Genomic DNA, 22364 nt, shown 5'->3' on the forward strand with positions numbered 1-22364 from the left:
AACGAAGACTTTTTTTGGAAAGGTATCCATAAATTGCCTGAGAGGTGGACAAAATGTGTAGCCAGCGAGGGCGCATACTTTGAATAAAATATTTGTTATCTTACTCTTGAAATAAATGTGTTTTTTTCTTGAAAAAATACCGGTTTCATATGTATACACCTGGTACTAAGAGTCAACAATTTATCGAGAAACTGTTGACTCTTGTTAAAGGGTCAACAATTATATCACAATTATAGTGCCAAATTATAAACAATTGTCATTTATATTATACAAACCAACGTGGTACATATTAGCTTGATTTTTTTTATCATAAAAACTGATTTTTCCGTCGAAAAATGCGAACTCTAAACTGCGCGATTTAGATTTTACAGATAGAATAACAGTCAACTTTTACATTCTTAGAAAGTGACTAGTTTTTTATTGTAAATAGGCGTTATTGTTTAGGAAACGCATTTGCATTAATAATTTTTTGCTAATTATACTGAGATAGGATTATGAAAGAAAACGAATATTCCAGATTTGAACAAATTAGTTTTTTCTCAAACGGATGTTTGTGAGTCTTAATGTTCACACGCATTCTACATATTTTAATAAATATGCATGTCAGAAATATTGGATTCCATTGCCAAGATTATTTAAATCCCACACAGGACATTAAGTGGATATCATATGGGGCGGAAATCTCGATATCTTTGGAATATGCCACGGATCTTCCGGGAAATTTTTGGGACATTTTCTAGGATATCCTATATCCTGCCAAAATATCCTTGGGATATGCCAAGGATATCATTTTGTTGTGAAGGAAGTATAACATTATAAAGCATGAGAATTCTTCCGATAAATTTCATCAGGGCTGTCAGTGTGTGAACACTGTCGCAAAATAATAAGTGGCGCTCTTTCAAAAGTCAATAATTTCACAAACATTCGTGCCGGATTTTTATCTGTTCTAATTTTTTTTGCTCCTAATGTGTCCCCTAAGGGTTTACATTTTTTTACACCTTCTTTCTCTATTCCTTTACACACCCTCCACACACTTACTTGGTGGTAGAAGGGGGACCTACAGTTTAAGGTAGGTTCCGAACCACCAAGAGCAACAGCCTTAAGTACTTAGAGAAAACCTTTTTCTCTAGAGGTACCGGTCCCACGACTCTCCGGAGATGAACAGTTGCTAGGCTAGTGTTCGCCGCATGGGCCACCGAGACTCTTCCAGAATGCGAGGCGGGAATAGTACCTTCAAGCCGAACGAGTGGGTCCAAAGCCTACGCTTTAGCCCCCACAACCATCGTCCCACTTAATCTGTTCTCATTTATATTATGAATTTCGACGCGGTACATATTCAGTTGATTGTATTTCATCATAAAAACTGATTTTTCCGTTATACTGTTAGTGAAAAGAGGGATCTCAATGGGCACAAAATTTGGCGACGTCTTTACGACATCATTACGACGTCTTTACGACAATTTTACGATATCCTATTTCCGTGACGTTATAATATCTTTACGATGTTGTAAAGAAATCTTCAGATCATACGACATATTTACGATATCGTAAAGACGCCTTGACGACATGGACATAGGACGTCGTAAAGTTGTCGTAAAGATGTCGTAAAGACGTCGCCAAATATCGTGCCCACTGGGATCATTAATCTGCGCAATTTAGGGGTTACATATACAATACTTAAAATTTTTTAGAAATTGGCCTTATTGTTTTATTTCATTTTTTTAAGGATTAATATTTTCTGGCTTCATTAATCTAATCAGAGACATTTTCACTCAATTGAACGGTTAAAAGATATAAATGTAATTTCTGCTTCGGAGAGTCGAGTAATCTTGCCCAAATTGTAGATGAAGAAGGTACGGAGTTTTCTCGTCTTTAATCTGATAGCCTGAAGGAATTGGATATTTTCTTAAAGGAGGCGTAGGATGTCTGATAATGACAGGTACATCAGGATTAGGAAACAAATAACGAAGATTTGCGCCTAAGCCGGTACTTGCAATTGATTCTGCAACAAAAAATATAGAAATGAAATGGGTTTAATGCTTATCATTTACTTTTCATAAATTTATTTTATTTTTAATTAATCAATGTTTTCAAATAGAAAATATAAATGAAATCTTATTTAACTATGAATTGAAAAATAAATAATAAGTCGAGACAATTTTATTCCGGCTGTCGCTAATACCCTCCCCCCCAGACCATCCTTTAAAGGCATTCTTATTTTTTCCTATTTTTATGAAGCTTCTTTTATTTTCGCCTTTTCGCTTAATTTGGGACTAAATGAATAGAAACCAATAACGAAATCCAACTATTCCTGATTAAAGGTTAATTTCTTGTTGTTGAATGTGCTACTCTTACAATTTTGTTTTGGTATCCATTCACATTGATTAAATATTCTATTATTAATTAACAATGTATTTAATTTTTAGTTAAACATTAATTTTTTTAACAGGAAATTCAAGGTATTCCATTTTGGTTTGAAAATTCAACTACTTTTCCATAAAATGAAAATATTTCTTTAAAAATTAAACTATCGATTTTGTGTGGGATCCCCCCCCCCCCTATATGAGTATAAAATTAATCTTGTTTGTTAAAAATTCATCATTTTGGTTTCATCAACTGTTTTCTAAAAATGTCGATTTTTAAGTTTGATAACTGAACTATATTCCGTTTATTATTAAAAGGTAAGTTCCTTAAAATACTTTTTTAAAAGACCAATTTCAGCTTCCAAACTTTAAATTTGGTGATAAATTGCCTTTTTATGCAGGGTTAAAAAGAAAGCAAAATTGACGAAACAATTAAAAGAATCGACACCTTAATTTTCAAAAATCTTTAGGATGACCCAGGAAAATTATATTGAAATATTATATTGTATTATCCGGTAATATACCAGTTTATTAAATTTTCAAAATTTAAATAAGCATTTCAAAATTCTGAAATTGGACATTAAACTTGTATTTTTTTGCTCAAAAACCTACTTTTTATTTCTTTTTATTAAAATCTACCAATTAAAACAAAATTCCAAAGTTTTCGTAGCTTTTTTGAAGTCTGGAACTTCGACATCAAATTTGTATTTTGGGATTCAAAAAATTTGTTTGAACTGAAATCCATAAAAATTTACCTTCAAATAAAATTAGTAAAATTTGATTCAACGTTTTGAATTTGAAACCATATTCATATTCAACAATCGATTAATTATACAATTCAAAAATAAATGCTGGGGTAATTTATCATTCCTTGCTTTTGCAATCATTTGTAAGTATTTGTAATTATTTGTATTTTTTTTTAAGTGTTTGTTTTTGTAAGTATTAGTGTTCACACATAGCGCGCTTTGGAAACGGAACGGATTTGCTTCATATCTGGAACATGGTGTTTGGTTCAGTAAATACAATAACTCTCGACAAAATCTTTGCTAAAAATTAAAAAAGTTAGTGAATTTAAAAAATTTTTGAAACCACTTTTTTCTGAAAGTAAAAGACTCAAATTTTTACTGCACTAACAATAATGAAAAATGAACAGTTTCATTTTGGGGTCAAACTATGCAGAATACAAAGAAAAATGAATTAACCAAAATTGTGATTATTAAAAAGGGCTACATACTCGTTAATAATCACTTCTTGATAGGACGCGTACTTTTCGCTTTATTCGTGAAGAAAAATTTGAAAATGAAAAGTAAATAAAAAAATTGTGGATAAGCGACACAAGTTACAAAAAAAACTATTCAACAAAAATTGTTTACCTGAGAAGGAGCTAAAAATTTGTTATTAATCACTTTTCGACAGGACACGTAGTTTTGGTTTTAATCATAAAAATGATATTGAAAATAAAAAAATTGTGAAAAAACGACAAAACGTACGAAAAATAATTTGATAGACAAGTTATTCATCCCGGAAATACATACAAATTTGTAATAATTTTTTACATTTTCATTATTTATGATTGGAAAAGTATTAGAATTACCCGAAACTTGATACTTGAGTATAAAAAAGTCTTCAAAGCTTTCGAAAATCCTACAAAATCTCTTCACCATTTTCCAATAGGACTCGTCATTTTGTTTTTATTTATAGTAAGTAAATGCACAAAATCTAAAAGGAGATTCTTAGGATATTTTGCCTTATCCATAAAAAAGTAATATGAAAACCAAAATCCTATTCTTAGCATAGAAACGCGAGATAGAGAAAAATGTCTGAAAAAATTATTGCAGTTTTTTATTTATGTTAAGGTGGTTTAGAAAATATACATTTTAAACTGTTTATCAAAAATCGAGCGCGCAGCGTGAATGCCACGATGAAAATGTGTACCTAAAATCCTACAGAGCTTTAAGAAACTTAATCTTTAACTATACTTAATTGAGTAGAAAATTCAGAATACGAAGACGCATATAAATACTGCGATCTAAAAGACATCTCTTGGATAAAGTTTCATTTGTGCATTCCAAATTCATAGAATAAATATGCGAGCGCGAAACGTGAGAATGTCTCCGCGAAGCGGGCAGATTTTTTAAACTTACGTTTGCAGAATCATCTTTTAAAAAGTGCCCCAAATATTTATAACACAAACACTAGTACACAATAAAGTTTGTTTTCGACAGTTTCAAGTATCCCGTGGACACAGAAAAAATTGAAGTTTCCATTGGAAAACGTTTTTGGTTCCAAAGGAGCCGCAACAAAAATGAACTGTACTTGCTAAGAAGGAACCCAAAACGATAAATGAGCTTGAAATAATACCACACTTGGGGTGCGAAACGATCTCAAATGTAGTTGAGCCTATTCCTGAAGAACCTATTTTTCGCTTTGCCCATTTCAATATTATGATTAATTAATAACACAATATTTAACCTAAATCACACATGTAATCGAACTCTGGTGGACATAAATGAATGAAGATAATTAAATAAAAAAATAATAACGTAATTAAAATAGATACAATGACTTGATAAATATCATTTGCAGGTTATGTAGCAATATTGCAAATATAAAGACTCATTCATGCCAGTGCTCACAATCTTAGCAACTTTTTGAACTGCGCGTGCGTTGCGCCGGTAATACAATTGGTTACTGTTGGCGTGCTCATTTTGAATAGTGTTTTGAATAGTTATAATAAATAATGATTATAAAATGCATTAACAGTAATTCCTTAATCCTAAAATAAGATTTTGAATTGACAGATAAAAATTTAATTCGATTTCAATTAAAAAGACGTTATGAATTCCGAGTTCAGACAAGGAAATAATTTTTATACCAGAATGATTAATCTTGCCTCGGTCGAGTTTCTAATTTTTATTGTTTTTATTCACAACAATTTGACCTAAAATAACATCAATAAAGTTACTAAAAATCAATTGAAAATTTTTTTTTCTAATTTCAAAATCAAATACGTTTTTCGTAATAAAATTGCAATTTTTTTCACCTGTCACTCAAAAATTCTATTTTAGTATTAATAAATCACTTTTGAAGCATTTCCCAATCATTATTTATTATAAATATAATATTTGGATATTTATATAATTAAAAATGCGCGCGCTTCAAAGTAACAAATCGTATTGCTGGCGCCTATCAAGCGCAGTTCAAACAGTTCCAAAAATTGGGAGCACTGATTCATATGCAAGAAAATTTTCGTCGTAAGTCATTGGTCGATAAACGAATTCTTTATGCTCACATTTACAAATGAGTCATTATTAATAATATTCAATTATTAAAAAGGGAATTTTGCATTAATCCTTTCGAATTTCTTTCTTTATTTCGAGAAAATACCCTAAGTATATTTTCTAATTTATAAAGTAAGGGTACCTTTTTACGGGGGTCGAATTTGAATAAACTGATGAATTAATTTCAAACATCGAGTTCATTACTAGTTCCTCAACCAATCAAATTTGCCATAAATCAATAAGACAGCTAGAAATGAATCCTCTGAAAAATATTATCTCCACGATTATTTCAAAACAGGCCTTCGTGAAAAAGTACCCTAAGTATAACGAACAGTATGTGCAATGAAATTCTGAGTAATAAGTTTGCTGTTATGGGGAGATGTGCAATTACGTATGTTACTTTTTGAAAGTACAAATATATTGTTAGGAGTGACTAAGGGTTGTTGCGAAAACGAATGCAACAATGAATGTTTCTGAAGCCTCTGTAATTTCATTTAATTTAAAACAACTAAAGGTCATTGAAATATTTAAAAATATTAATAACGGCTAATTGGCTTAGCTGATCTTAATAGTGCTTGGTGAATACTATGTTTCTAAAAGATTCACTTAAGAATAATTAATTACAAAAGTTTATTAATTGTATATCAAAGATTTTAAAAATAAAATTATGTGAATAATTTTTAAGATTTTCAATAACTTTTAAGAGTAGGTTAAAATGGGTTAGTTAAGTAATAAATTTTCACTGACAATCAATAAAATTGTATTAAATTTCCAATTATTAATTGACCAATCATTTTACATCATGGTAATTCAAAGTTGGTGTAGAATTCAGCTAATTTTGTATTAAAAATTCTAAAATAAGTAAACCTTAACAAGTAAGAAGAAAAATGAATAAATATTAATATCGTTTGTGTTTGTTTAACCGACAAATTCTGTAAATTGCTAACTTACCAATCTGACTTTGCAAGTGGTTGGCTTATGAATGAGCCTTGATAATGTTCTTTTCAAGTACGCTCTAAACGAGCCCATTTGGGTCTCTACAGGTATCTATTGGAGCTCAAGTTCCAAATGACACCAACTTTCATTTGAGTCGCAACATGAGTGAAACCCTAGTTTTTTCTGTGGACACACTAACTGCAATAAGGCAATTCAGATGGATCGTACGACCGGTCGCATAGCGAGTTATATCACTGGTTGAATCTATCATTTTGTGAAACTAGTATATTGAGTAATGTTGCTTTAGTTAATTTTTTTACTGGTACATCCCGTCAATGTAGGAAAATCAAGGGTTCGCCAGTAATAAATCAAAACGCTGATTCAACTAATAAAAATTTCACTGAATCAGTTTAAGAGCTGGAACGGGTTTCACATCCCCGATATTTACCAATTGAATTAGAGAAACCCGCTAACGCAAAGTACAGATTCGCACTAAAGATCCTCATTTTCCTTAAAGTGAATGGAACTTATTATTAAAATTACATACAATGTGACTAATGAATATTTAGTTTCATCAAGTTTATAAGAAACAGTCACTATCTTGTTAAACTTTGTAAAGTCTAAACTAATCATTTTTGTTAAACAGTTTATGCTTGTACTAACGTGTTCTATTTTTTATGTAAACAGTAAAGAGTTAAATTTGCAATAGAAATCCATATATACTGTATCCTTTTAGTAGAAATCTAGTCATTTTATTATTTAGTTAAATTATTTAAATTAACGTTGAAAAAATTGAAAAAATTTTAGGTCAAAAATAAACACAGACATTTTTTTTTATTTTTACTTAAAGCTTAAATATAATTGTTAAATTTGTAATAGATAAAGATTATAGGACGCGATTTTAAATTTGAATTAGTTACTCGAAAAAAATTGAAATTTAAAAGCAATTCTAAAATAAAATGCAAATAAATTTATAAAAAAATTCGATTTTTTAAAAAGTGTTTCATTTCCCGTAAAAATTATCAAAATACTGGTGATTCGTGTGGTACAACATTTTTTTTAGGTTTCAAGTCCTAAAAAATACCACTGCATGCCAGTTACCCAAAGCAAAGTTACAGATTAAAAAAAGCAATTCATTTTCAGCATATAGAAAAGAAAGCTAAAAATCCGAAAATTCTTGATTTTAGTTTAAAAAAGTTTGCGATTTTCCATCGCTAGATTGTGCATTGTCTCAAAGCATTTCTATAGAAGTAGCGACGACGTCGTTTTTTCATTCAGGGCCATTGCAGCAGGTCTGATGCCTGAAAAGATGTAGTCCATTATTTTGTTGAAATACTGCTGTGTCTTATAAGCATGCCGTAGCAAAGCCAAAATCTCATATTGTAGTGTCCGTCACTGATTGTGAGTGTGGCTCAGGAACCCATCGGGATTGTGAAGCTTATTCAACTCCTTCTATGATACACACTGACTTTTGCCAACTATCTCCTTGTACGTGGGGCCATCTGTAAACCAATTATATCCATCACTAGGTATGTGTGCCTCGCCGTTAAACTATTCTACTCACGTAGATAGCATACTCGGTGTCGGCCTATTCGCAAAATCGGATGGTATCCACACTTTCGTCGAGATCCTTCCATCGTTTAACATATTTAATCTCCAGGCTTCCTTTGTAGCCACAACCTTGTTGGTCAGATGGAGCAGCTGTAACCCTATTAGTGCACCCAATGTCACCGTTGGTTTTGACTTCGAAGCAGTAGTGACGCTTTTTAGAACCAGTTTTCTGACTTTTCAAGTCGAGACTTTGCAGTGGACAGTTCGAAGTTGCTCCACTTTATATCCGACGCTTAGGTTAGCTTGGGTCGCAGGATCGCTGAATAAATACTCATTCTATAACAGCTTCTACATTTCTATTTGTTGTCTTCCAAGTAAAGACTGTTTTTAGAAAGAAAGATGTGAGGCTGACGGAATAAAAATCCTTGGGTGAAGCATTACCGATTTGGCCTGCTATCGGAATGAGTACTACTGACGTACCGCTATATGTCGGCGGCACCTATCCTAGTGTCAGACTAGCCCTAGAATTACTCACGAGCGATCCTATGATGTCCTCTCCAGACTTCTGTAAGAAGACCGGTTATATGCCATCGTGACCAGAAGACCTGCACAGTCTGAAAAGCCGCAGGACTCACACGACCCTGAAGAAGAATACAATCTCGAAGGATTGCTGTATTTCGGGCCAGGTGGAGCCACAGTAGGCTTTGGTTGCCTCAAAGGTGTCGTCTAATTTTTCTCGGACTTGATGCAGCCCAGCAAATTTGCCTTGATCAGGTGATCCAAGGTCTCCTAGTCTGACACTGCGTATCCTCTGTGAGGTAATTTTAGAATGCCAAGAACAGAATTCAGTTTTTGAGAGAGCAGCTTGTCCTGTGTAGGTTGCCCTGTAAAGTTCTTCGAGTATGCCATTCCAGCAATACGCCGAGAGTTAATTTCACAAGTAAATTTAATAGCCTCCGTGAAAATATTTGCTGCTATCTATAAGGTGTGCAAGTCTCTAATTGACCTGAGCACCTCCGAGACTGCAATATATAGTTCCGTAAAAGATTGGAACCAGTTCGTTCTTCTTTTAAGTATTCCACCAGTATATGTAATTCCGCCGATGGGTTGTTTTTTCTGTCATATGGAAATTATACAAACGGCCATTATGCAGGACCTTGATTTCGCCGTCTTTGGGTCCTTGTAAAAATGCCAATAATCCTCTTAATCCCCTTATGATATCTCGAACTAGCCAAGTTTCCCGGTTTAGCGAGATAACAAGTGTGCCTTGCAACCACGTCTCTCTGCTAAACCGCAGAGGCTCCTTTTCTGTGATGCAAGTTGATTTTGGTGATGGTTATGCCGAGAGCAGTTATTTAGGTTTGCCGCCGAAATTTCTATACCCTGACAGACACCTCCTGTCCTTGACGGGAAAACTTGAAGTTTACCTGTTGAAATCGTCAGTCATCGCTTAAATTCATTGAAGTCAACATCTAACGAATTTAAAACCTAGAGTCCGAAGGAAACACGAAAGTACTATTGAAATCAAACGACATTGCTGGAATAAAGTTACATTGACTTCAGCATACTTCGTAGTGAATTGCTGTTTGGTTAAAAACCTTCATCCGCCAATGGGCCGCAGAGGGGTCTTCCAGCTTACCTGGGATCAAGACCGTATCCCTCAACAAGGACGGACGAACCCTTTACCAAGCTGCTCGTGAAAACAACAATGGCACCACCAAACCACAAAATAGTTGTGGGTTTGGTACAAAACGACTTAAGGCATAGAGCATTTAAATATGGGTCGGCCAACAATTCCAATAAGCATAGAGTTCGGGGTGCTGATAATTTGGATGCAAACAAGACGATGAACCAGTGAAACGCTAACATAGAGTGGACGCACCAACTTAATAATGACGTACTAGAGTGCTACGATGACAGCATTATCTCTGCTTACAGAGGCTTGGTAGCGTGTAAAAATACTCCGTGAGGCCAGATTCATCAAGACCTTTAGTTCGTTTCGCATCAGCTTTTGCGAAATCAAACCATATACCTCTCAAAAAAGAAATATGTACGCGGAACGCTTCCTCAACCGCTCTATAAATAAGCGTATCTTTAGGCGTATGTTTGAGAAGATAGTTTCCCCAAAAATTTTTGATAAACTAGCACAATATTTTAAATAGTATTTCACAATTTTGTGGAGAAAACACTTAATTGTGTGGTAGTCATCTCAAAGATTTCTTTTCATAGATTTTTGTTGTTTAGGTCAGAATGTAATAAATGATTTGCGTATTAAATGCAAAAAATGTACTCATTATTTTTAATTAAAATTTATAATGCAAAGTTTTGCTTTTAATAAGGGTTAATATTCAAATCTTGCTGCTCTGAGCTGCTAGTTGGCGAAAATTCCCTAAATTTTTAATCAAATTCCACAAAGTTTAGTGAATTTTTCATACTACTCTTTAAGAAAAATTCCCTATATTTTTAGTAAGTTTCTACAAAAATATAGGCAACGCTCCCAAAGTGTGTTGGGAAAATTCCAAAATTACTTTCGTAATACTTTTACAAAATACAAGTGTAATCTGACGCAAGGAAAAGAATACATAAAAGGAGTTTCACGTCAACCTCATAACTTTCGAGGAGGATTCTCGATTTTCGCAGTTGCTTGTGTTAAGATGCACTATACTTGTAACAAAGAAGGCGAATTGTCCAACTCAGAGAACTACAAGCCAATATATTTTTGGAACACGCTGTATAAGATCTTTAGAGCTTTTCTAAATGTAGAATTTTTCGAAGAATTCAGCCTTTGTGGAGGGAGATATATATGTACGATGTAGCTCGAAAAAAGGTGCAGTAGGCTGCCGAGAGAACCCGCTAATCTCCTGATTCAACCTCTCATTGATTTATCATCTGTCTGTTGGAAAGCTTGAATCTTCATCTACATATAATGAGATGCATAAAAAGATTGATACCCCTTTGGAAGACTAGATTTACTATCTCATCTGAAAATTATTTTGCGACAACGAAAAACGCGACCATCCAGAGAGGTGCCTTTCACGGTGCGATAATGACCCTTCTGCTCTTTTGCATCACTCTCCTCTCTCTATTTCTCGCACCACACAATTGTCGTGAATAATAATGCAGTGACACTAATTATAGCGAGTATAAGATCACTCATGTATTTCGTATTGGTGACCTGATCGGATGAAAAGAAATATTACTGGTTTTGACGGGAACCGCGATATTGTGGATTTAAGTGTTACAAGACATCTTGACACTTGAGAGATATATACGAACCTAGGCGTGCTTGAAACCCGCATTCAGGACTGTTCTGCTCTGATGAATTAGAATTTTAATCACCGTCACAGTCACTGTTACAGATTTAAAAAATAAAATATATCTTGCACAGATCGAGAAATGCTTTGGTGAAAACTAAAAAATGTTGTTAATAACTATCCGTATCGGATGCCGAGTAATTTTGTTTGTTTGAAATTCTTCTTTATCAGCTGACTTTCACAGTTTTTGTGTCAAATTAAAATGTGAACTTCCGTTTCCGTCATGAAACTGTGAGGTAGCGCGAATTGTTGATGCTAGGTTTTTCTGCTATTTGTGTTGAAATTTGAGGTGAGTGGATGGTGAAAATATGTAGAAGGGTTTGTTTGTGAGAGAATGATTGACAGATTGAGAGACTGAGAAGGGGTTGAAGATATTTATGAAGATCAAGACAGATTTTTTTAGACGTTGAGGTTAGTTTGTTTTGAGATTTATGACAGAGTGGTAGTGCTGGGTGGATCGGATTGTTAGTAACAGGGTGGGGTAGAGGCAGAGAAAGGCAAGACAGATACACGTGACGGTAGATAGCAGCAGAGAACGATAGAAGGTGGAAGCATTTGAATTGGATTGATGGCTAGCGGAGCAAGCACCATCAAGGGAAGAAAGAATTTAAAGCAGGAAATTTTTAGTACCACAAAATAGAAGAACGAGGAAAGGAAAAGATACAGGAATACGGTAGAAAAGAAGATATTGAGAGCAAAAAGCGTGTGAATGATTGAGGCTGCCATCAAAAAGAAAAGAGGGGAGAGGGAAGGCAGCGAAGACAATAATTCAATTTTTGTCAATCATTTTCTTCTAATACTTCGAGGAATGCTTCATATAGGTGTGTTTTAAGCACAGTTAGCGTCAGCTGCTGCACTTTGGGTGGATGGGGCAACAGTAGCCGCCTCAACGTGTAAAATTATAAAAAAATTTCAATGATTCCCTTCCGCTTGATACTTTGTGAGATGATAGTTAATATAATATTCAAAAGGAAAAAACCGTCAAATGGCTCTATGTAGGTGGAAAACTCGTCAGCTGGGTATGGAAACATGTACAAAAATTAATGCAATGATTTCCTTCCGCGTAAAACTTCATCACATGCTAATTAATATGGTATTTTTTATAAAAATAATCGTGAGCTAGTTGTACGTTGGTGGAAAACCCGTCAGCTATGAGCGACGCTCGCCAATATGTAATACGCTAACTGAAGGGTTTTCCACCAACATACAGCCAGGTGACTTTGTCACCTGGACAAGTACCAATTACGGGCCAAGTAATTATACTTCTGACCTAATACATGATTTTTTAACTAAAATTATAAACAGTAAAATTAATTTGCAAAGAAAAAGATCTTTGACTACCAAAAAAAAATATTTTTTTGACCAAATATGTGGATTCTCATCGAGATAGCTGAGTTTAAATGCTCAATTAACAAAGAAATATTTTTACCTTCATTGTTGAATTCTGACCAAGAAAGGATTAATTTTCATCCAAAAATGGACATCCAAATTTTCAGTTGATGGAAATAATTTTCAACAAAACTGAAATAAATTCTTAGTTTTGTAATTATATTCCCGATCTTTTCCCGATCATTCCAAGTTTTCTGATTAAGTTTCAACCCCGAGTATGAATATTAAAAAACTAAATTGATGCACTGTACCATCTTCAGAATGTAGTGCTTTCCATTTAAAAGTTTAAATTTCAAATTAGAAGTTTTCACTCTAAAAGTTAGACAGTTTTGAAGGTTATGCCATTTTTGTTCTTTAATACAGTTACAAATAATATAATAATGAACTATAACTTTAATTATCATTATGAAAATGAGTAATTTTACCGTGCGAATTTTATTTCTGTAAAATATATTTGATAAATTATGTAGAGATGTAAGAATTAAAAATTAATCTAAATAAATTATTAGCATAATTTAGTATTAAACAAATTATTTGTAATCATTTCTCGATTTTTTCAAATAATTAATAAAACATTTTTAATTCATTTAACGTTCTCTTTGAAGTACAATTTTAACGTAAATAAAAGTTTTGAAAACAATTTACAACATGACGCACTCCAGCAATTATTTTTATTTGTATTTAATATTTCTACTATATATTTTATGTTCTTGGGATAACTATGCATGTATCATTTACTTTAGCTTTAAAATTTTTCAGATAATAGTCGATATAATACTTAAAATATCAAACAAGGTCACCTGTGTCGGTGGAAAACCCGTCAGCTAGCGTAATACATATTGGCAAGCGTCGCTCATGAGACATTTCACTGCCTTAGCTGACGGATTTTTCACCAACGTATAGCTAGCTCACGATTATTTTAACAAAAATACCATGTTAATTATCAACTGACGAAGTTTTAAGCGGAAGAAAATCGTTGCATTAATTTTCTTTGTTTGCATCTTTCCATGACAAGCTGACGGGTTTTCCACCTACATAGAGCCAGCTAACTATGCTTACAACACACCTATCTGAAGCATTCCTTAAAGTATTAGGCAGAAGGAAATTAGCCGCAAAAAAATTTCGCTGTCTTCCGCACTAGAATAACAGTAAGGGAACTTAAGGAGACACATATAAAACTAAAGATTCGATGAAAGAAGGATGATTGAAAGAAATTCACAAAATTATTACAGAACAAATGTGGATGTATGAATAAACGCAAGAGAAAAGGATTTCAGGGAGTATATTGGAAAAAGAACAAAAAAAGTTGGAAGAGAGTAATAAAAAGGTAGAGGAGATGAAAGATAGGGTGAAAATTTAAAGCTTTAACCGGGAGTTTAAAGGGTGGGGAGGGGGAGTAGGAATACTGAGAAGAAAACGCTGCGAAAAATAGAACAAAGGATGTAAAAGAAAGTGATATGTCAGGAAGCCTTAGTTATACCTCATCATCAATCATATATGCATATATGTCGTCTCTTTTATCGACTGGAAATATATAATTGAGTAAAAAGGAACAAAATTTTAGGATAGCTCCAACATCATTGGCAATCAAGACATAAACGAACGGTCCAAGATGTAACCTTGTAGCCCCTAAGATGTTTCCGGAATGCGTTGAAGTATTTTTCTTTAACTCAAGCGGATTGAAATCTGTCTCTCAAGTAACTTGAGATCCAATATAGAAAATGAGATCCGATTGCCAAGCATCTGAGCTTTGCCATTGATTGACATGATCAAAAGCCTTTGAGAAATCTGAATAAATCGTATTTATTTGATAGCCATATTCCATAGACTGTGATGGAAACTACGTAAAAGAACATGAATTAGACATCGTGGAGCGCCCTCGCAAGTAACCATGCTTGTCATTAATAAATTTGTACCTTAAACCTAAGTAGATTTCATCTCAAATGATGCTTTAAAAAATATAAGCTAAGATACTCACAATTAATATAGTTAAGAAGGTCCGTTCTATTTTCATAATTATAATGTGATTATACAGCTGCAGGCGAATATTTATATTAATACACCTCTCAATTAGAAGTGGACAACCAGGTAGAGCTAAGAAATTATTCACAATATAATTCGATCATACGACCAATTGCGTGCGTCATCTGCTAATAAGTGGGGATAACGGTGGACCAATGCACTTTATATATTGATACTGATATCGGTGCCAATGGACTTCTTCCTCGAGGCTTTCTAAAGAACAAGCCTTTCTTGGTTTCATTCATCAACCTGTTATTGAAGACAGAATTTTAATTAAAATAAGTGTCATTTGAAGCGGACGCCACTCTCAACGGGTTCTCTTGCGTGAATGAAAAAAACTTCCGTTCACTAAACTATCCAAATTCAACAGGATTCATATGGGTAAAAGTTACTTTCTGAAATTAGGTTTTTTTAATTAGTATATGCATGATTGTAACGACAATCCACTCTATGTTTATCTGGAGACCTCGTTGTCTATGTTTGCATTTAGTGTAGGGATTTGAAAGGAATGAAAAAGTAGTGTGCGCAACATTTATTGTAACGACTTTGAACCTAATCTCACGATAAAAATCTCGTTGCGCGAAGTAAGTTTTGGGTTTTCATTTAATATTAGGAAAGAATCCTACTTGCTCCATTGTGTTTTATTTAATTGTCGAATTTAGTTGTAAAATGATTCAGAATATTTTTGATAGTGTGAATATCATTGAGATAAGTTTAAAATGCGACTCATTTAGAAACTCAACAAAGAGTCGATCCCCGGTTAGAAAACATGATAATGTTACAATTTATTGATCGATGGTTTCTGGCGTCCCTGCGATCTATTGAATTGTGAACCGGAATAACAGTACCTTCTTTCCACTCTTAAAAAAACAGCCAATCGAGATTGAATAAAAGAATTAAACAAAGAAAGAATGAAAGAATAAAGGAACCAATGATGAGCCACACGACTTCACGATGTAGGGAGGTACACCATCTGGACCAGCACAATTATTGGCATCTAGTTTTAATATTATGTTCTTAATTTCATTTCGGGTAACTTTTATACAAGGCAAATCGATGGTATCAGTTAACGGAAATCGATCGTGTCAGACATTTCTTTACATTGGCCTAAGTGCACCTTCCTTCACAATGTTAAGGTATTGCAGTTCATATATGAACCGCGGTAAGTAGCTGGAAGATTTTACAATATTTAAAGGAACAAAATAAACGAAGGGAGTATACAGATACGTATAAAAAATGTCAAGCGGTGCATCAACTCCAGTATCGTGAAACAGATTTTTCCAATCAACCTCGTATAGTAAGTTGTTGAACGCTGTATTATTTGCCGACGTAAAATGATAACAAGTGATAATAAGATCATTGTGCTTATACATTTCATCAGTGACCTTGTTTATGCTCAAGTCGAATACGTAAATCGATTAGTAACGTTAGTACTTACACCACGAGTCACTCGACAAATGGGCTCAGAAAAAAGAAATAATATTATATGTGGTCATCGGTATCAATTGACGAAGTAGTGATAGTTTTTATAACTTTACAGTTTAGTGAATATACCCTGACATTTTAATAGCACAGTGAAATCGTTGTATAATTGATACTTGCGTATGCCATAGTAGATGGGATAAAGATTGACTTATTGACTGCGACGTCAGTTCCTGGTTGGACGACGAAAGTGGCAACAAGACATTCGTGCCTTTGTGCAGTATTTTTATTGCAGTTATCTACCCTTTATATAATAGTACAAGATCTTATTTTCCATTCAAGCGACGCGTGGCAAGCAGCTTCTTCAATGTTGTTATTTCTTCTGCCTGGGCCTTTATACGATCAAGAGACATCCAGATCGAACTTAAAAGATCTTTGCTCACAGAAATTCTTTTTGCATCTTAGGTCCTGGTTTTGGAGATTCCTGAGAGAATAAGCCCAGTCTGTAGGCTCTAACTTCATTGTATATATTTTATGGGATAATCCCTAAAAATATTTTTATGATTTTGGACATTACTTAAGGAAGAAATGCTGTTCGAAGGAGAAATGTTCCAAGAAGGCCAAGAAGGAACAAATTATTTTTCCGAAATAATCTTTGCTCCACTTCTGTCAGGCATTGACGACTTAATATTTTACCAACAACAATGGCAATAACCTTTTCTAGCATCTTGATCAAGTCAACCGTACCTTGAGCTTTGAAAATATCTTGGACCCTTACCGTTGCCGGTTTGAGTTCCACCGGTTTAATTTTTTTGAAGTAGGAGGTTTCGGCGGTTAGCAGCATTTAGAGAAAGCTGCATTCTCCAGAGTGGTTGCACGGGTGAGACAGCATGTGTGATTAGGCTTCCGACAACCGGTTCACAGAACTGCAGCAACAACAGTTGATTTTCGACCCACACAAATATTTTCCAAAGAGTTAGGCTTATCTTTTCGATCCATGACGACTAGACGAATAACGTCAAGTCTCCTTGAGTCAACAACTAACAGAAATTAGGTATAGAGACTCAGAGTCAGTGTATAAGATTTTAGAAGCCACGCACCGAAACAGAGTCACATCAGTCAGCCCTCAACACAGAACAGTTATCAATTTTCAAATTGAGAAACTAAACAGAATTACACAAGAAATGCAGTACAATCACATATCCTCAGATGCAGAATAGGGAAAGGGACATATTAATCCTAAAAAGATCGTATAGGCGATCCACATAATTCCAAAATTAAGCAAAAAGACGGAGCATCGATCACGACAAACCGACTCGCTTGGTCATCTTAAGAATTTCATTAAAGAAAGTCCTTTCTCTGTTGAACATTAATCTTCTTGTTCGAAGTTTAAACCATTTGGTCGAAATTTGCACAACTCTGTGAAAAAATGTATGTTTTGCAACCCAAAATAAGCGTCAGTTGATGAGTTGAGCATTTAGGTTAGTTCGCCTATGCAATGGCTTTTTGTTTAAATCCAAAAGCCAAAAACGAAGAAGAAGAAAAAGGTTAGTTCGCTTCGTACGCAATTTTATTATGCTTCTGAAGAAAAGTAAAAATAATATTCGTGAATAATTCCAATGGAAACTTCGAAGATTCGGAATTTGTCCCTGCCGACATTCTACAAGAGGCTGAAGATTTCAGTTTTGTCACGCTGCCATTTGTTCTTTAAATACAGTATAATATTTTTGGTGCGTTATTTTTCCTTGGATGAAGTTTGTCATCCTCGCACCGCCTGGGCCGCAAACACTAACACCCGTCAAGAGTCACCAACTTCCCGCACTTGAATCATAATGTACTATTTTGTTTCGAAATTTTGTTGAGGCTTTCTTCTTTTTTCGCCAAATTTCAACTTTTTCATTAAAAATATAATTATTATGTTCATTTTTAAAAATTGATCTTTTTTGGTTAAAAATTCAAGTATTTGGTTGAAAGTTTTCGTATGTTGTAAAAAATTTGTTGTTCTCGGTAGAAAAATATTGTTTATAGTGACAAATATTATCACTTTGTTCAAATTTTTATTAAATATCACATTATTTGCTAAAAATTCTTACCTTTAAATTAAAAATGAATCTACCTAAAAGAAAATTCAAGAATTTTTTTGGAAAGTAATTTGTGTGGTTACAAATTTAACTGTTTATTTGTTAAAAATTCGGTTGTTTTCTTTCGCTCAGTCTTAATTTTTAGACTGAAAGTTATACTAATATATTTTTAGTGAGAAATTCATAGTTTCAGTTGAAAATTTATTTTTTTTAGTATATAATCCAACTACCTTACTAAAAATTTACATATTTTTTGAAAATTCCTCTTTTTCGGTAGAAAATGAATCATCCATAATTTCATACATAATTTCATGTGATCCGGAGATATCGTATAAAAAAATTGAAGACAAAAAAATGCACTTGAACATCTGCTCTTTATAGGGTTGGAAGTTTAATATTATGCTCTTCGGCAAATATAGAATTTGTTCACTTGTTAATATCTCCTTAAGTCATTTAAGCATTAAAAGATAGAAAGAGATGCATATAAAATCTTCTAAATGATACTTCAACCCCTATAAAATGCATTTTTTTACAATTTATGCATTTTTTCCAGGCAAAAAATTCCAGATTAATATCCGGTTTAGCGGTTAGTACTCATCCTTTGAATATCTGGGCTATTTCAGTACAATTTGGAATAGAATGGATCAGCCTACATTTAAAACGCGTTTCAGAAAGGATCCCTCACAGCATGAGATATCGGCGCGATATCCCATTTATCACCCTGGATATCCTGGGCATGTGCCAGGAAATCCAAGGAATATTGTGAATAATATCGTATAGGGCATGAATGACAAACATATCTCAGAATATCCTGAGGATATCGTATTAATGTCCCAATTTTACATGTCAAAGATGGCCCTAAGATATCCTAATACTATAATTTAGTATATTCTTGGGAATTCAGATAATTCTACAATCAATTATACATATATCAAATCGTGTAAATGAAATAACTCATATCTCAATAATGCCTCAATTCGATTTGGTAAAGATGTTTCCGTGGAACCACAAATCTATAATTGCGTATATTCTTGCATATTCACAAAAATCTACTGTCAATTGTAAGTATACTAAACGTCCAAACAATATAACTCATATATTAACAACATAAGTTACTTCCAGGTAAATTCTCACATGGTTGTAAGTGTGCGGAAACTGCCGCGCAATAATAAGTGAAACTTTGAAAAAAGTCACAAATTTCTCAAATGTTCGTACCAGATCTGGAGACGCGACATGTGTTTAACTCTAAACTTAAAAAAATTCCAAAAATTAAACCTAACTGTAACTCATCTAAACTAACCTAACCTCACCTAACCTATCCTAGCCTGACATTATATAACCCTTATCTTCCACCGCAGATTCTACTATTCCGTGAAAACGGTAAATGTTAACCCAGATATCATTTTTAGCAATGTCTGGAAATTCAAATTAACATTCAAAATTTGGTTTTACGGTCATCATCTGTAAAGATTACTTGGTAACTTGTTTCTCAAACTTTTTCATATTTCACTGTAACTTCGAGGAGATCTTCAATTTTTTAAGCTGGTTCTTCAGCGATCACAATAAGGACAAGTGCTTACAATATTTCCATTCTAAAGCTGTCCATGTTCTTAGTGTTGCAGTTCACTACCTAAGGCTTACAATTGAGATGACGGATGCAACAACTCGAAAAGCCTTCGGAACCGCGTAGAAGTATTATCCACTCGGGAAAATCTATCGATAAATAAAAGTGGCCGAAACGTAAAACAAAATATACTTTTGTCTTCAGCTTGACCCGGCTCACAGATTTTTCTGATCAAACTTTTTCATTCAAAAATTTTTACTCAAGATTAACAATAAAAACTTAGACAATTTTCCGATCAAAAATCTATGTTTTGTAAAACACAACTTGCGATTATGCAGCCGTTTTTTAATAAAAATGCTTGAAATTTGTGTAGTGTATTCTCAATATATAAGCGGTGACTATAAACAACGCACTTTCTTTAAAAATGGAATATGTTTATTTTTATTAAATATCAAATTGATTCCGAACGAAAACCACATTTCGCTTACTTCGATCAGTGGGACGGTCATCGAAAAAATGTTAGTTGAAATAACTTGTCGCGAGAAAGTTGTTCACTAGACTTTGAGAAAGTTTTCCTGATAATTTGAAGAAATTCTCAAAAATTGTGGAAATAGCAGCGAGTTGAAATCAGCACTCGCTGCCACTGCAGTGCTCCGCTTATCGACCTTTGTTCCTCAGCCATAAAGCAGCAGCGGCAAAGGGAAAAAAGCGCTCTAGCGGCAGAGTGTTTTGACTTCAAATCGCTGCCATTTATACAATTTTTTACCAATTTTTTTGAAATTTTCATAAATCTTTTTCGCGACAAGTTATTTCAACTAACATTTTTTCGATGACTGTCCCACTGATCGAAGTTGGCGAAACGTGGTTTTCCTTCTGAATCAATTTACTATTGAATGAAATCAAATATGTTTTCTTTTTAAACAAAGTTCGTTGTTTATAATCATCGCTTATATATTGAGAATACACCGTACAAATTTCAAGCATTTTTATCAACAGACGGCCGAATAATCGCGAGTTGTGTTTTACAAAACATCGATTTTTTATCGGAAAATTTTCTAAGTTTTTGTTGTTTGTCTTGAGTAATAATTGTCGAATGTGAGTAATAGTAATTGTGAGTAATAATTGTCGTATGAATTTCGTTATTAGGGCATTGCTTATCGTGATAAAATTTACCTTTTTGACTGAATAGTAGAATCTGCGATGGAATATAAGGGTCATGCAAGGCCAGGTTAGGTTAGGTTAGGTTAGGTGAGTTTACATATAGTATATCGAAATTTTATATAATTTTATTGAGTTTATTTTAGGTCAGTGTTCAAAGACAACGTGTGGGATCAATTCTGACAACTAATTCGCATCGGTTTTAGGCAATCTACATATTTTAGTTAATATGCATTTAAAAGTTTTGGAATTCATTGTCAATATTATATATCTTGTATAGGACATTAAGTGTATATAGTACGGGGTCAAAGATATCATTTTGTTCTTAGGGATATAATTTAATTTTTTTAATAAATATAAAACGGTAAATAGATTGTATTTTATATATTATTTATTTGGAACTTACATTTTTTCTTAAATTAATTTAATAATAATCGGCATTTTTACTAAATCAAACGGTTAAAAGGTAAAATGGAAATTTCTTCTTCGGTCAGTCGAGCCGTCTTGCCATTGTACATGTTTAATGAAATTGGATGACGGCCATATAATACTGTTTGATAGAGTCTTAACAAAACACCATAAGAACTCACTTTTCCAACGATGAATTTATTCGGTGATACTAGTACCCTAGCAGGTAGGCTTATCCTGAAAATTCTACCATCTTGGTCTCCGAATCCTAAACAAAGAAGGTGCCTAGTTTTCTCATATCTTATATGATAGCCTGAAGGAATAGGATATTTTTTTAAAGGTGGACTAGGATGTCTGGTATTTTCAGGATCATCTCTTCGGAATGCACGGGAAGCAAGATACGTGAAACTAAGATCACCAAGACCTCCAAAATCGGAAGTTGAAGTTAATCCTGTAAGGAAAATAAAGAAATGGATTTATTTTAATACTTATCATTCAAATTTCATATATTTATTTGATTACTAATTAATCAATATTTTCAATACGAAGTATAAATTGGAATTTCAAATAGCCATGAATTAAACACACACCTCCACGTTTCTCTTTAAGCATTTTCATGTTTCCCTATTTTCGAAAAACTTCTCTTTTTTGTTTTCTTGCGTGACTTCGAACTAAAATGATAATAAGCTATTCTATTTTTGATTGAACAGTTGTTTCTTATAATTTGAAAGTTCAACCTTCTGTTCGAAAATTCGTGCATTTGATTTTAAAGTTATCTACGAGGGTGGATTGATAAGTTTCCGGCCTGACCAAGAAAAACAACGTTTTTAAGAATTTTTTTTTTATTTCTCAACATAATCTCCTCCAAGGCTGAT

This window comes from Belonocnema kinseyi, chromosome 8 (assembly GCF_010883055.1).
Source record: "Belonocnema kinseyi isolate 2016_QV_RU_SX_M_011 chromosome 8, B_treatae_v1, whole genome shotgun sequence".
NCBI lineage: Eukaryota > Metazoa > Arthropoda > Insecta > Hymenoptera > Cynipidae > Belonocnema > Belonocnema kinseyi.